Source organism: Hyalella azteca, unplaced genomic scaffold (genome assembly GCF_000764305.2).
Source record: "Hyalella azteca isolate HAZT.00-mixed unplaced genomic scaffold, Hazt_2.0.2 contig9563, whole genome shotgun sequence".
NCBI classification, from domain to species: Eukaryota; Metazoa; Arthropoda; class Malacostraca; order Amphipoda; family Hyalellidae; genus Hyalella; species Hyalella azteca.
In genome coordinates this window covers 161,419-172,468 of record NW_025939632.1, presented here as the reverse complement: position 1 = coordinate 172,468, position 11,050 = coordinate 161,419, and positions in this window count along the sequence as shown.

The window sequence follows — 11,050 nt, the reverse complement described above, 5'->3', positions numbered from 1 at the left end:
CGATGCAAATACGTGCGGTGTGCAAAATGATTCTTGGACAATCTCCCCTACAATTCAAACTTAACGTTAAAAACGTTCGTTCGGCCTCATCGGGCGTCAGATTTTTAACGTCGAAAAATTATGCAACAATTGGCAGGGAGTAGAAAAACATTTTGTTCCCGATTTCAATAAAGTTATAAATTGAATCTGTGCGTAATGCTCCTTAATAATATCAGGATTTAATCTTAAGAAATTCTTCTAGGCATATAGTATAATTTCATCTATCCCAAACATCATGTTTTTCTGTTCATACCTCGACTCTGTACCGTTATGGCTGGAGACTATAAAACAGTGTCTGCCACGGTCAACTCTGTAATCGTATTCCGGATGAAAAATGGCAAGCGTTAGGAAGAAATTCACGATATTTGTAATCGAGGGGTTTTACAGTCAAATATTTTAAATTATATGTGCTTTTCATCTTGAAAATGTATTTTTAAGAGGACAAAATAATAAAGCTGTTTTTGAATTCTTTATTTGCGATATTTGTTAACAAAGCTAAAAAATTATAAGGAATTGAGTTGGCACATTTTGCCTATAAAATAATATTTCACACCATCTCCAGAACATCTTCAGCTCCCTTGCTAGACGGCACGTAAGCAGGAGCTACGGCATGAAGACATTTGATAAAAAAAACGTTAACAATGAAGGTTAAAATTCATGGTGAGCTATTTAAAGAAGTCATAAAAGGTGTAAAATTCCTTAAAATATACGCATGGAATGAGATGTTGTGGATGAAGCATAATAGGAGTCGTTTAGAAGCCCGTCATCTCCTAAAACTCAGAGTAACTGGTAAAATCTGTGCATCATTTCCATGAACTCTGCACATAGATCAACTGGTCGACTACAGCAACTGGTCAACTATAACAACCGGTTAAGTATAACAAATGGTCAATTATACAACCATACTATATTTTAAATGAAATACTTGATTTTCTATTACTATGAATTAATATTTATCAAGGAACATATTATTTATTAGATTTTTTCAAACAGTCATTGGTCATAGCTACTGAATAACAAACGCTGATTCTATATATCAGAAACATCAACTGAACTTTAACCACTGGGCCATCCTGCCCTCGTCTTCGAAGAGTTTAATGCACCGCCCTTCACAGAAGGGACGGGGCAGGGCGAGGCTGAGTTCTTCATCGATGGAAATCATTCATTGGTTAGTTTTTGACCTCATCAGACGTAAACAATGAGCACGTCTAATTTTATTAGGGGTTTTAAAATTGGTTACTTATTACTCTGAGTTGTTGTGAACTGTTGAACATTTTATTGTAGTCACCAATCACACTTGCACGTTTTCTACGAACTGATTAACAGAAAAAACATTCGAGCACAAACTCAAGCGAGTATTAGGAATAGCAGCATCATTGATTCATGCCATCGTTATTTATCTAAGATTTTGTGAGTTCCATAATATTTGCGTTAATAGTAAAAATAAAAATCATGACAATGTCAGAAGTATCGAATCACCCATCATTATCACGTTTGATTTGAGTGATTCGTGTTTGTATTACACAAATGAGATAGAGGAATTGCTTGAAATTTTATTCAAGTTATTCTTTTTTTTTTAAATCAGCTTCCTCCAGCCTAACATGTTTCACTCAGATTCAGGCCCATCCACCGTTTCTGAGTGTTTATAGTTGTCTGTCTCACATGTGCAGGTGTTTGGTTAGCTTTTTCTGACTAGGATAAGAATTGACAATAATATTTGAATTGAATAGTTGCGGAATTTGAATTTTTCGGAGTTTTCAATGTATTATGTTTCACGATTGCTTTTTACTGATGTGGCGGCAGGTGGTGGCCCGAGTGGTGCCCTCCCCCGACTGGTTCATTGACGTGGAGTACTTCAACCTCTGCGTCGAGAGCAAGTGCTTGAGTCTGTTATTTTGGAGACGATTACATAGTCGGCTATTTATTAGTCGGCTATTTAGTATATTTAGTATATAGTCGGCTATTTAGTATATTATGCATGATTTGCTTCTTAGAGACTGGAAAACATCATATGTAAAGCTAATGTAAAATATCTAAAAGTTACAGGTACGTGAGTACGAACTGGCGCGTGAGTTCGACGCGTCGCCGTCGCCCGTGCGGCACATCCACGCGACAACATTTCTTCTCGCTTCGCGTCACCGACATGTGGAACAGCCTCCCTGATAGCATCGTTGACGCTCCGAGTATGAACGCCTTCAAAAACAGACTAGACGAAGCTATGCAGGAGCATATGTTCAGTCTTAAAATGCCCAGCAAATTACTGACCAGGCAATAAGTCCAGCAGCTATCTCAATCAATCGTCAGCTATGGAAAGATCGGGTTCCAAAGGCCGGATCCCGTGTGAATCAAGTCACGAAAAATTCAAGAATCGGCAACAGGCCATGGGCCTATTTCTTCAGTGCCGACACTTCTATTATATTCTATGAACAAGAATCGGCAACAGGCCATGGGCCTATTTCTTCAGTGCCGACACTTCTATTCTATTCTATTCTAAGTCTACCACCAGACGTCAGGTGACCGCACAACCTACGCGGTAGAGCAAGGCGGAGGCGCAGCAGCGGCCGCTGCTCGCCGACCTCACACGCGCTACGAAGATGACTTTGGGCCATACTTTCAAAACTCGCTAAGTGAACTTAGGTACTTACGCTCTATTTTCTTATATATAATTGGTGAATTTTGCTCGAAAGGTCATCAATGATTGGCTGTTGAACTTACGACCTCCTAACTTTTTTTGAAAGTATGGGACTTTGTTGTGAGTAACGAAGTGCTTCCTGCAGCAGTGTCTGCCGCGTCCGTTGGCCCCGGGTCTTCTAAGCATGCCCTCATCAACAACATTATGAACAAAATCTCCAAGAGAAGATATAAGAAAAACAGGCGAGGCAGGAAGATGGCAACACGTAAGTGAGACTCCAGTTGTTTGCCATTCTTCACAGCCGTTTTTATTTGCATGCATAACGCAAAATAATATCAGCTGTCGCGTCGATAATTATCTTAAATTCGACGATAACATTTTTTAATAGTCACTTTGTGAATCCTAGTGATCACTATATGATGACTGCATTGAATTTTGCTAATGGACTTTTTATTTATAAAACCAGATTTTATCGTGAGAATAACAGTTAATGCCATGTTAGACTTAGACTTAGACCATGTCTAGTTACAAAAATGCAAGGAAAACTTTGAAAAACCAATTATATGGCTCTGGGAATCAAATCTAACAAGCGGTTCGAGATCGAATTCATAATTTTTTCAATAAGTTAAGTGGCACAATAATCGACGCTCTCTTCCTCGCACTTGATGTTTAACATGAATGGTTTAATTACGATATAAAAATTGCTTTTACTAACTTTCTGAAGTGTAACCTTGAAACTTGTTCATTTTGCTTGAGCACAAAGCAGGTATACTTGCTTTATGTCGAGGCTCAATTTCGTCCAATATACGTCCAATTTCGTCCAATATACGTCCAATTTCGTCAAACATACGTCCAATTTCGTCCAATATGCGTCCAATTTCATGGGACACTTCCAAATAGGACAGCATTTGTGACTTAGCGTCGGTAAGATCGAGAATAATGGGTCTGCTGAAAATTTTATCGAAATTATAAAAAAACTTAATATATATGCAAGTGTACAATATATAATGCACTTTTAAATAAGTACTAGCGTCAATTACCGGACTCGATTTTTGTCCGGTTTTGTACCCGATGTCCGGTAATGTTACAAATTGTAATTAATTTTGTCCGGTAATTGTACGAACCATGTTAATATATATATATATATATATATATATATATATAACCTTGTATTTATATCAATTAGCTTCGACGAATATAATTAACGAAATAAATCACCTCCGTGTGTCAAGCAGTTCAAAGAATCAATCGATGATGGATTTTGGGTGATTGAAATATTTTCATGGCGATATTTATCGCAATCAGTTATATATAAGCAAAGTTATCGCAATCAATGATATATATGCAGAGTTATAACAATCAATAATATCCAGAATATTATGTCTTATCCAGACTTATTGCAATCAGTTATATATAAGCAGAGTTACAGAATAATTATGAAAGTAATCAAGAACAAATTTAAGATTGCATGTCCGAGCTTAAAAATAATGTAAGTCGTCACTATACATCGTTATGCTGAGGAAGTAGCTCATAGATCAATATCAATTGAAAACTAATTAAACAAATATTAACCATAACCTGAAAAAGCTGAAATTTTTACGCTCCGGATTCGTATCTGGAGAGCAGAAAGAAAGTTTATCAAAGAAGAAATTATCTGCTTAATGAACAATAAATGCTGGTGAAAATAAATATTGACCAATAAACGATAAAGAAACAATAAATATTTCACAGCTGCTACAGACTTTCCAACTGAGTCGTCTATAACGATTAAGAATTAGATTCTCAATTATGAGCGAGTGAGAAGACTTACACAAAACTTCCGACTCACTTGCCTTTTTATGTGTTAATACCGTAACTATGGTCAGATTTATACCAGAAAAATGTTCAACGATAGGGATTGAGGTTCTGAGGGGATTACCTTTTATGTGTTAATACCGTAGCTATGGTCAGAATTATGCCAGAAAAACGTTCAACGATAGGGATTGAGGTTCTGAGGGGATTACCTTTTATGTGTTAATACCGTAACTATGGTTAGATTCATACCAGAAAAACGTTCAACGATAGGGATTGAGGTTCTGAGGGGATTACTTTTTATGTGTTAATACCGTAACTATGGTCAGAATTATACCAGAAAAACGTTGAACGAAAGGGATTGAGGTTCTGAGGGAATTACTCTCTCTCTGTTTTTGATAGCTCTTCAAATTTATGGTTGTTATAAATAAAAACAATTTCCTCTCTTCTTTTCACCTACACATTTGAGTAATGCTTCATCACTCATGGATATAGTTAAAAAAAATAAATCGGTGTAATTTATATGTTTTATCAAATGAGATTCTAATCATTTTATAATTAATTTAATATTTAATGTCAATCTAAGTCGAAATATCAGAGAGTGAACATTATTTCATTCTCAGGAACTCATAGCATCTGTTCAATCAGGTAAAATTTAATAAAAATGACCGTAATCATTTTAAAATTAATTAAATGTTTAATGTCAATCGAAGTCGAAATATCAGAGAATAAACATTATTTCATTCTCTGGAGCTCATAGCATCTGTTCAATCAGTTAAAATTTAATAAAAATGACCGTAATCATTTTATAATTAATTTAATATTGAATGTCAATCTAAGTAAAAATATCAGAGAGTGAACATTATTTCATTCTCAGGAACTCATAGCATCTGTTCAATCAGGTAAAATTTAATAAAAATTACCGTAAGAAAATGGTACAGAATTGAATTGAACGCAGAATTATGTAACCTTATGTGAACTGTAACTAATTATGTAAGGACTTTAAACGCAGAATTGTGTAAACTCGGTTTAGGAATTATGCACTTGGCTTAGGAAATTCTTGGCTTAGTGGAATCCAATTAATGCATTACAAAATTTAATGATTTTTAACTTAGGTATGCTAATATTTTACCACTTGTAACAAGCAAATTGAACGAGGTTGATCATATATAAAAAGAATTTCAAGATGCAATCTCAGAAATTCTTTTGATTTTGAAAATTTTTCAGAAATTCTTTTGATTGAAATTTTTGGATGCAATCTCAATCGCGAAGACGCGTCTATCTCAATTCACATCAGATAATATTTCAAATACATTGCGCTCATCCAATCATATTGGATAACATAAATTATTAATTGTTAATTTAATTTTCATTTCATTTTATTTAACAACTTAATTATTCAAAGCTTGATCACAATAATAATATCACTGGAAAGGATAAATTTAAAGAAAAGATATTTATCGTCAGCAAAAAAATAAAAAACTCATTAGATCGAGTGTATTGGATTTCATAAGAAACAAGTGTCCTGTAAAGAAATTGTTAGAAAATCAATATATTTAAACTGAACGGATAAAATCTAACGAAGAAGTCAAGACAAATCCAGATGAAAGTTTTGGCGCAATAGGTGCAAATCATGAATGAAAATTTTTGTACATGCAAAAAGTAATTACCCATATCGTGGCAGTTAATTTTATTTGATACCTTGGGATAACCCTCCATTGATATTCGAAATACAAATTTTATGTTCAAATATCTCTCAGAAATAAACCTTAGATTATATCCCACAAAGCCGTTAACTAAAAACGGACACGAAATTACTTGATTGCCTCGACAATACCACGCGTTCAATGCGCCGAACAATGTCACTCCAATACAGTGCACCATTAATTTTCATAAATTACTAGGCCTTCGGTTTCTCTGCCGTGAATCAGAAACGTCGAAGCTACCGTTCGGCTTTTTTTGGTTCAGAATGAACATAAATCTCTTTAAGTTATTATAATGTCCTGAAATCCGTTCCACAAAACACAACAATTACGGCTTTATTATGATTTACACGCCAACAGAATGTTTGGCGAGTTTAGATATGCATTTGCACGGGATTTTGAAGCAATTCATGAGCATGCTGAGTAGCAGGGGTATTTTCTGTGCACCGTACAATGACATTTAGGAAGAAATGAGATTCAGCTACGGCATCGTTCCTGAACTATTTATATGGTCGAAGATACTATTAAATTGCGGTTGTCTACATTACTTTCATGCCCTGAATTTTCCATTAATAGCCGTTCCCTTATTTATTTTCATTAAGTACAAATCTTGCTTTGTGACCTAATTATCCAGACGAATCTTGAACGTTTTTGGTTGATTGTCCGAAACAACAAAGTAATTAATTTCCAAGTATTCATCTCCAGATACAGCAATGCACCTGCGAGGATTGAGCACCGCATTATAAAATACTCGTTTCTGCAATAAAACGATATACATTATATATAAAAAATTCATTATCTAAATTTCCAGCAACAAGATTTTAATTTAAAGGAGAAAGCTTTCATCTTAAACTCGAATTTATTGAAAAATATTTAAATGATTTGAAGAGAATTGTTGCAAATCACGCCAAAAAATCCTTAACAATAATGATAATTTGAAAAAATTTCAATATTAAAATTTAATATCAAAACATTTGCATGCGCAGATTGATTCCAGCAGTGAATATCATATTGCATTATCCAAGGCAGCTGATTTTGAACTTACATGTTTACCTCATTATTCAAGAAAAGTGTTCAGGGAATCATCTAAACTATTGCTCGAATTTTTCTCCTAATCTTACAACAGCAACAATCGTCTGAAAAATTCCTCCGAGCATGTGCGTAGTTTGCAGTCAATCACCACGCTTTCCTCAATAATAAAGCTAATAAAGATAATCTTCACTGCACGCCAACACGAAGGGATAAGTAAATCAGTTCAGCAGATAAAAACAGCAGCGGAAACGATTTCTTATTTATTTAGATCTACATCTTCGGTTACTGAAATTACTTCTATGTATACGGTTTCGTTCTAATTATATATATATATATATATATATATATATAGAATTTTTATTCAAATGGGAAAAAACTGTTAATATAACTTATCATTTCATTCGAAAGTTGAACTTTCGCATCGGTGTTGGCACTAAGAATTCGAATAATTTGACTAGTTGATTTTGGGGTTTTCTTGAAGATTAATCGGTCTTACAAAAATGCGTCTTGAAGAAGAAATAGAAACTAAGCATTCATGTTAAGAATGATCTTATCGGCCGATGATGAAATGATGTTCAGTACAATTATAGATATGTGATACGATGAGCAACCTTTGTTATCATAATGAATGCTGTGAAACGTATGGTTGCACCTGTTATTAGGGTTATATGGGAGAGAACTCCACATAAACTGATCTGATAAAATATTTTGGATAACTTTGATGATCCCGACAATCTTGTATGTTGTCTTAATTGTTGTGCATGGCAAATAAAGTTTGGTTCGGTTTGTAAATCACCATGGGTTGCGCTCTAAGTTATTTATCCTCCCCGTTTTCTAGCAAACTGACTGAAGGCTGCCTGTGAAAACATGAGGCTCGTGATTCATGCTGACCTCCTTGTTTATTGTTGCTTTTTGAAGTAATGCAATCAACATAAGTACAACCATAATTCCCGTAAATACAAGTTGTAACTGTTCCAATCAAGAAATTTTCCCAGAATCAAGATTTTTTATTTGTTATAAAAATTTTGTGCTCATTTGTGATCCATACAGAATTTAGAATCGCACATGGATACTTGAAGATAGTTTGGTAAAATTGAATAAAAATCATTCCAAAATAACTTTTTCACTAATGAAGACAAAAATTTATCAAAGGCAGCAATTTACTCGTAATACGGACTAATCTACGCGTCTTTTCAATTTACTCGTAGTACGCACTAATCTCGTCTATTCAATATACTCGTAATGCGGACTAATCTCGTCTTTTCAATTTACTCGTAATGCTGACTAATCTACGTGTCTTTTCAATTTACTCGTAATGCTGACTAATCTACGTGTCTTTTCAATTTAGTCGTAATGCTGACTAATCTACGCGTCTTTTCAATTTACTCGTAATGCTGACTAATCTACGCGTCTTTTCAATTTAGTCGTAATGCTGACTAATCTCGTCTTTTCAATTTACTCGTAATGCGGACTAATCTCGTCTTTTCAACTTATGCGCTTTTAACCATCTGGGGGGGGGAGGGCAAAAACAGAAATATGCAGAAATTTGAATTTCGGAAGCCACTAAGAGGAAGTATAAATGGAGAATTATAGGATTAATTTACTCCCATATATTTTTTTTAAATTTTGCACGATATTGGAAGGTATTGTAGATTAAGTTTTTACAAAATGAGGTCACAAAGCTAAATGAAATAAAACATTTTTTAATTTATTAAATCAAATGCAATGGGAAACCATCATGCTGCAACTTTATTCAATTTTCTCAGGCTACTTAAAATTAATTAAATTATTATTACATCTTCCGACTTTTCAAAAAATGCGGAAAGAACTTCAATTCAATTGTCCTAGTCAAAACTTTCATTTAAATGATTCTGTTTTAATTCTTAAGCATGGCAGGGGTTGAAGCTTTATAGGTATGAATGGGCAGATGATTGTAGATTGACACTGTGATAACATAGCCTCAAACACAAAACCTGCTCTGGGCTTTTTTGGAAGAAGATTTAAAGTGACCATATTTGGTAACTAACCAGCTTAAGGGTTAAAGCTGGGTTAACCTGCTTGTATCTTACATATATTGATGCTGAGTTATATTTTGGCAGCACCTCTAGACTGGCCGTATTTCCTAAATAAACCTAAAATGAATAATAACTGCAACAACTACAATCCTTTAATGCCGGTTTCATTGAAGACCATAGAGTATTTCTTATTGACAATTTTCTTATTGTTTTTCTCTATTCGTCGAATTAGGCTCTTGATAGGAACTGAAAAGTCAAATATCAGGTTTCCAAGGCACATTTTATTATAATTTTATCCTGAAACAATTATGTACAATCCTGAAACAATCATGGGCAGAATCTTCAGTATCCAGGATACAGAGCGAGCAGCCCCTGGACACGCGCGGTGTTGACGCGGCGTAGCCAGGGAACGGAGGCAGGGCTCCGAGCCCTCAAAAAGCAGCGCGTCGAGCGCCAGAGGTCACTGAGACTCGAGGCTCCTCCAAGTGCGAAGTGGCTTCTTGTTAAAACCTTCAGACCGTTTTTACCGAGACTGGTTGTTGAAATACTCAGGTATTTTTGATGAGCTCGTTGGAAAGTTTAATCCTATGATATCATAATTTTTCTTGAGTAAATTTGCAATCATTTTCAACTGTTAAATCTGATGGTGTTTTATCTTCGAAATTGAGTGTTCACAGAGAAGAAATATTCTTAGAACTTTTGCCGAAAAAAATCAGGTACTTAATGTAGCTCAAGTACCTGAAAGTACTTGAGTTTTTAGTTTTTTGTGTGTACAACAAATTCGCACAAAGTTTCGTAGGTCGCTCGGTAGGAAGCATTGAGGCTCGCTGTCGTGCGTCGCCAGCCAAACTATACTGCTTGACACTTCACTCTTTTTCACCTCCGTTCAATTCTATCTTCAAGGATCTGACTCTTGATATGGAGCGAACCCAATCGGAAGATTTCGAGTGCATTTGCGTTTAGGGTAGAAAAAGAACGATAATTAAATTTATGAAAGAGTTGGGAAATTCTTTGTAAAATTTTATATGGGCTTCAATAAATTTATTGTGATAGATCATTTGTCGATCACTATTTATCAGTTTAGCAACATATTCGTATTGCGAAGCCAATGAAAATATATCAGCATAAAACCTACACACGATTGGCAATTCCACCATTTTGCGCGAATATTTCGACACGTTTGAATTTATTTGAAATTTTGTTTCTTATGAGGTTCTGAGAAGAAGAAAATTCAAAATTTGAATTTTTGAATTTGAGCCCTCGCTCAAAAACTCGTTCCAACTGTCACACACACCACCACACTTTCTGCTCCTTTCTCCATCAGGAATCATACGGCTGGCTCTAAATATCGATTGTGAAAAAATTTCGCAATCGTAATGAATCAGTGAAAACTCACTGATACATTACCATGTTTCATTTACCTTGTAAGCAAATTTCGAGCCCTGTTTAGGTGATCTTATTATAGCTCATTTACTCCCATTCAGTTAAACGAGTTTCATGCAACTGAGAAAAATTTTGTAACACAATCGATGTGAATGAACTAAAAATTATCGTCACCAACTAATTGAATTGAAGAAATCATCAGCAAAAAATGACTTAGATTTACCTAAATAATATTAAGTTATTCATAAGGATTTAAACTCCATGTCTTTCATGGCGAAAAAGGAAAATAATTCGTTCCTATTAGAACAAGTCTTTGTAAAAGGTGTTGAACGCTTAACAAAAAGTTTCAAAATCTAAAAATTTGGTGGTTACAAACTATAGGTAATAGAAAAGCCAGATGAAAGCTTGTTTCCGTAGAAAGTTGAATGCATCAGAGTCTGAAGTGCCGTTACGCC